At 37.8% G+C, this 6757-nt stretch overlaps 1 pseudogene across 1 annotated transcript; it reads left to right on the top strand.

The window, feature by feature from the left end:
• Window positions 1-1920: 1920 nt before the first annotated feature.
• Window positions 1921-5141, top strand: LOC149252506 (cytochrome P450 750A1 pseudogene; annotated as a pseudogene). The gene is made up of 2 exons (XR_016266945.1): window positions 1921-3556; window positions 4545-5141. The product of XR_016266945.1 is annotated as a cytochrome P450 750A1 pseudogene (transcript).
• The last annotated feature ends 1616 nt before the right edge of the window (window positions 5142-6757 follow it).

Raw genomic sequence — 6757 nt, 5'->3', positions numbered from 1 at the left:
CTAGGGAATGACACTAATAATGTGGCGAAACTCTCATCCATAGAGCAAGGCCTAATAATATATAAGCATCTTAATTATAAAAAGTTGATAACTGAAGGGGGTTCTAAAACTCATGTCCTCATGATAAAAAAAACTACAAAATCCTCCCTCTGAGGTCACTAATAGCTGGAGACTAATAGAAAGCCTAATGAGAATCAAATTACTCTTGAAAGTAATAATATCCCTTGTGCTATTACATATAAAAAGAATCGGAAATAAACTGGCCAAAGATGGTATGCACTACAAAGCAAATGTGTTAGAAAAAAATTGGCTCCATCCTCTTCTTGATGTGCTAAGAACAATATGAAAAGAAATTGTAGAAATGGACAGAGCTCCCCAAAGTGGGCACACATCTAGTGGGGCAACCTCCTCGAATTGACATGATGGCCATCTACTTAATATTGGTGGTAGGACACCCATCAATTTGTGCTCTGCATGAGTTAGAATACAAATACACCTATGTGGTAACATGGTTAGTTCATGGGAGGGCACTTTGATGATAGGGTTCATTGCATGGGAGTTCAATGAAGGACAATTCATTCTAAATTCTAATAATAGGAGCACCCGGGAAGTAATTATGGTGATTAATAGGAAGGCAATAACATATCATGACACAATATGGAGTAATGGAGATAGAAGTGGGAGGGTTGAAGCTCTCGTTGCAGTTTATTATGTTCCATGCCATTGTTTCTCGTGGGAAATCCTAGCCTTTTACAATCTTCTTATTTTCAAAGATTATAGTTTTGAAAGGAAGGAAAGTCAATATCAATCCTGTAATAGAATTTTCGTTGCATGCAAGATTGATGATAGTTTGCAACTAGAAAATACTCAGTCTAGGATGCACTACCACTAGTTCGTTGTAAAATTGGTGAAGGAGTCTCAGGTTTGTTGTTATTATTGTAATTTATTGTTATGCATATCCCTTTAGTTGTAGACATTTTTCTATTAGTGTTCTATAGGAATTGTGGATTAATCATCTTCTAGATATTTATCTCCTCTCTAAGAGTTTTAATTCTGGGAGGTGTATTTTTTATGAATTTTACCCCATACCTTCAATGCTTTTATTTGTCAAGATTCCCGTGCTCATTGAAGGTTTTAATCCTGTACACAAATTACCTACAAATGAATTCTTAAAAAAAAAAAAAAAAATGGTGATGAGAGAAAATATACACAAATTTTTTTCTCATGGAACCCAAAACTGGGAAAACGAGATTGATTTTTCATTAAATTCCTCTCAATTCTATAACGTATTATATGCATGCAAAAGCATTCATAATCCCCTAGTCCAATATCCCTAAATTAGAACATAATTGTAGTTCCTTTAGCAAAACCATCATTGAGCAAAACCATCATGAGTAAAACCATGTACACAACTATGGATGGATCTGCCTAGTTCACCCAAAAAAATACTAAAACATTGAGTCAAACATCGTGTAGAGAGATATTTCCTCCATACATACTCCCCAGCAAAACTGTCGAGATACTGCCTCTCGAGGAAGATGCTCCATGGATGCCTATGTGATGGTCATCCCACAATACTCGGATGTGACGATGCTCATGGATGATTATGTTGACGATGCTCATGGATGATTATGTTGATAGTCATCGGCAAAACCGTAGCTGCAAGATGTTCGATGTATGCATGAGATATACTGTGCAAAGCCTTAATGACTTTGACAAATTTTTATTTGATGTACGGCAGTTGAACGGGATGTAAACGGAAACAGAGGGCTCAGTAGCCACGTCAACAAGTCCGAGCAACCTGCAATGGAGATGAGTTCGGCGGATATTATAAAAATCTGACAGGGTCACGGTTTTGGAATATATCAAATCGATTCCATAAAGATGGCCGTCATGAAATGTCCATTTCAGGACAGCCTTCCAGATTCTCTTGTCCATAAATATGTGCTGGTTTCCAGCAGGAAGTCGAAAAGAGGAAAAAATGGATTCAGAAGAGACGTTGCTTGTGAGGTTCGTTGGACAGCCCAGATGGGTATCGGCTACCACAGTAGGACTGCCGATACTAAGTTTGTTCATCATTTTTCTCTTCAAATATCATTTGAAAAGAAAGAGAGAAAGCAATCGAGATCTGCCTCCAGGACCCTTTTCATGGCCCATCATCGGCAATCTGCACATGTTGGGAGAGCTCCCTCACCGTGCCCTGAAAGACCTTGCAGACCAATATGGTCCCATTATGTTTCTGCGCTTATGCTCCGTCCCTACCGTCGTGGTTTCTTCACCTGAGATGGCCAAACTCTTTCTCAAAACTCATGATCTGGTTTTCGCCAGCAGACCCGCAACAGCGGCAGGGAAGTACTTGTTCTACGGTTGCAAAGACTTGGGGTTCGCACCCTATGGAGATTACTGGAGGCAAATGAGAAAAATATGCGTCTTAGAACTGTTGACTGCCAGGAGAATCGAGTCATTCCAGTGGCTGCGAGAGGAGGAAGTGTCTGCGATGATTCGCTCCATTTGGGAAGAAAGCCAGAAAGGGGCGAAGCCTGTTAATCTCAGCAAGGCGCTCTCGTCCCTGACGGCAAATATAATATGCAGAATGTTGATGGGCACAAAATGTTCGACGGAGGCGCTGGGTGGCTTTAGAGGATTCGCAGAACTGCTGCGAGAGGTGTCAATTCTAGCGGGTGCATTTTATATCGGAGATTACATTCCTCGTCTCGGGTGGTTGGATTTGCAGGGAATCAGAAGGCGCATGAAGAAAGTTCAGAGCGAATTCGACCGATTAACTGAGGGGATTATCATCGAGCACATTGAGAGGAGGACCCAAAATGGTGGGGCAAGTAACTGCTTTGTAGAGGTGCTGCTGGACATATCGGAGAGTGGCAATGGAGTAATGAGCAGGAATGACATGAAGGCCCTTCTTTTAGACATGATGGTTGGTGGAACCGATACGTCGGCGGCTACATTAGAATGGGCCATGTTGGAGACGTTGAGGCATCCTGTTGTCGTCAAAAGAGTGCAACAAGAGCTGGAGTCCGTGGTGGGTAACAATGGGCCATTAAGGGAGTGTGATGTGCCAAGTTTGGAGTATCTGCAATGCGTGGTGAAGGAGACGCTGAGGTTGCATTCCACGGTTCCGCTGCTGGTTCCCCGCGAGTCAATGGAGGAGTGTAGTGTAGCGGGGTACCGGATTCCTGCTAAAACGAGGGTGATTGTGAACGCGTGGGCTATAGGTAGAGATCCTCTCGTCTGGGGAGATGACGCTCTGGAGTTCAAGCCAGAGAGGTTTATGCATAGAGATATAGATGTGAGAGGTCAGAACTTCGAACTCATCCCCTTCGGATCCGGTAGGAGAGGGTGCCCCGGCATATCTGTGGGTCTTGAAGTTGTCGCCCTCGGACTCGCCAATCTGTTTCATTGCTTCGATTGGAGTTTGGAATATAGAGATGGAGTTGAGGAGGAGCCTGAAATATTTGGGACGACCATGCCACCACGCTTTCCGCTCTTTGCTGTCCCAACTGCAAGGATGCAAATCAGCTAGAGACTTTAGGTGCTTAGGGTTGGTTCCTTCTGAGCTTGCTTATTTGATTGGAAAATATCAGCGTTTGAACATAAATATATGCAATTATGTGTTCTTAAGGATTAGTTGCTATTCATTTTGTTCATGCTTGTTTCGATATAATTGTAATTTTTAGATGTTATTGCTGATGTAAATGTGTTACTGTTATAAATGGAATGATATTGAATTAATTTAGTGATTTTATGTATATATATATTAATTAATAATGTGCGTATGTTTATAATAGATAAAAAATGATGTTTGCAGTGTATACACATTATTTGTTATTTGTAAAAGTAATTGTGCTAATATTTTTTAACAATAAAATTACTATTATACAATTAAAAAAATTATTACATAAAATGATTAAAGAACTTATATTTATAAGTAATCCAAAATGTTATTCATAATAAAATTTTAATGTCACAAATATAAGAAAGTAAAGTCCAAAGTCAATGCACATTATTCGATGCATATATTTGTCGTATATATAATAACAAGATCCTATTATCGATATTAAAGGATGGATATGCATCCTCCTGCAATATTAAACGATTTTGTAGAAGGTGCTTACCTCTCATGTTTGTGGTGTCATCGTTTTCGCAACTTGAAATTATCTACATAAATTTTTACATACTTGGAAACTTAGAAATGATAAAATCATGGATGATATATATTATTTTAAGTCTTAGATAAATATATTTTAATTATTATATTATATTTTATAAATTAAATTAAATAAAAAATATAGAGTAGTTTTTAAAAATTTAAATATAAAATAATTTATATAATCTTAGGAGCGTCATTTACACCAAACTAATATATTAAAAGAAAAGTAGTTAAAAGCTAATATAATTAGGTCGATAGGTTTTTCTTTGAATGAGACTTTAGTTATCTTTTTCTTTTTTAAGGTTGACAACTGGGGTCCACATTTTTACTGTGCATCTGACGTCCACACTTTTACTGTGCATCTGACATCTGTTTACAGGTTGACAACTGGCGTCCACACTGTGCATCTGACATCTGTTGACAGGTTGACAACTGGCATCCACACTTTTACTGTGCATCTGACCTCTGTTCACAGTGTTTTAAGCCACCAAAACACTCTCCATTTGACATCTGTGCTCATCTTTTAAGCCGAGGTTCCAGGAGAGTCTGTTTGAATGTTTAGTGGAGTTTATGGCACTGAACATAAAACTTATGGTGCACGATTGGATTGCATTACAACGCATACAAGGGTCTCTCAGAGACAAACACATCGGCAAGTCTCTGGAAGCACCAGTCTGTTTCTTTTCAGGATTTACGGTGGCGTTGGTTCCTCACACATATTTTTTTAATATGGTTCGGTTTGCTTTCAGATAGCGAATTCTGTGTCAGGAAGGCAGCCCGCAAGAACATTCAATGTTAAAGTCTTCCAATTCAGAGGAGACGGCACCTGAATTTGGAATTCGGTGTTTTGGTGTCTGATTCACTGCTGTAGCAGAGCATGAGGGGTTTGGGTAATGATTTCAATTCACCACAACCGCCAGCAGTAGCAGAAGGAGAAGCAAAAAGAAAAACAGAAAAGAAGGTGAAAGAAGAAGAATGGCGCAGAAAAGGGGTTCGAAGGTTACAGAGGTGGTGATGATGAAGTCGTGGTGCCATTACAGGCCGTTCTCTTGGCAGACAGTTTTACTCAGAAGTTCCGCCCCATAACCATGGAGCGCCCCAAGATATGAAGATATTCAAAATTGATTGCATTTGAACAAAATGACACTCGATTGTGTTGGCCAGAGTTAGGATTAAGGCGCAACTTTCTGAAAATTTCAATTTGATCTTTGTGCTACAAACTAAGCAAATCATGTGTAAAATAATGCACACGTTGCGGTGTCGAACGTACCAAGTAGGTGATACAGGGTATTAATATGTATACTTTTTCTCCCAAATAAAAAAAACTAAAAAGTTTTACATACCAGTCCATATACCGCGTTTAGTTTAAAGAAGAAAATACAGAACAAAATGCTTTGACAACTATACCACTTTTCGATAACATATTGCAATTGGTGCTTAATACCAGCTTATTTCAGAGGAAGCAAATTTAAAGTGTTTATCCATGTGCTAAGCAGTAACTTCTGTAATTATCATTCACTGACAAGCGATTTTGACTTCCAAATAATGGAAGAGCCTGGCCATCTGCATCTTCCATTCTTGTTTTGACTTCCAAATAATGGAAGAGCCTGGCCATCTGCATCTTCCATTCTTGTTTGAATAATTAACCGTTTTTATTAATTAATGGAATGGGATTGCATAAAATCAAGGTTCATTTGTCAGTAAATTCTGTAGCAATCTTGTTTCAATGGACTATAAGTAATGAGTTTGTACACCGTTGTAATTGTGTTTAATTTTGTTTATGCATCTCATGTTTTTCAAAATTAATCTATTTAATTAAATAAATAAACTTTCTTTTATGTTTTAGGGTTTGAAATATGTGAGCTTTTCTTATTTTAGAAAAAAAAAACACAACAAGATGAAATGCCTTCAAAGAGAAATGTTATATATCTTTTCACATGCATTTCATCTTGATTAAATTCTTAAATTCTTAAATTTGTTTACACAGGAAATCGTGTACCAAGAGGGAGATGCAGTTGCCAGTTATATGCATGAAGTGGAGACCCAAACTAATGCACTGTTATCACCTTATCGGTGCCTGTGCAATGCGCAAAATGTCCACCTCATATTACTTCTTCATTTGTAGAACATAAATAATCCAGATTAGGTTGAATTGTTGGTACTTCATAGTTGGGCAATGCGAAGACAGCCATTCTGACGTTACTTGCCTTGCAGATAGAAATAATCTTGATTAGGTTATATTATTAGTACTCAGCGGTTGAGCTCTGGAAATACAGGTCAACACGGTGCTTGCTTGCGGTTGCGGAAGGAGATGACCTCGCTTATGAATTATTCGACATCTCAAGTTATGAATTCCATAGGATCATCTTCCAGCAATGATTAACATCTCTTTTAAGATAGGAAGGTTTCCCATCTCAATGAAAATTAAATTTACTAATTTTAACTAACTATATTATATAATAGGTGTAATTTCCTTTATAGTTGAAATGATTTGTTTCACCATATTTTTTTTTAATTTTTTTTGGTATTTTTAATAAAAAAATTATGGATATTTTTAATAAAAATCTGGTAGAATTTTTTTTTTAATTTTTT

The sequence above is a fragment of the Pinus tabuliformis genome, chromosome 7 (assembly GCF_031772625.1).
Source record: "Pinus tabuliformis cultivar Carrire ecotype Pingquan chromosome 7, CPIR1, whole genome shotgun sequence".
In the NCBI taxonomy this organism is placed as follows: domain Eukaryota; kingdom Viridiplantae; phylum Streptophyta; class Pinopsida; order Pinales; family Pinaceae; genus Pinus; species Pinus tabuliformis.
Note: the sequence above shows the minus strand (reverse complement) of the source record. Positions and strands in the feature narration are given on the sequence as shown.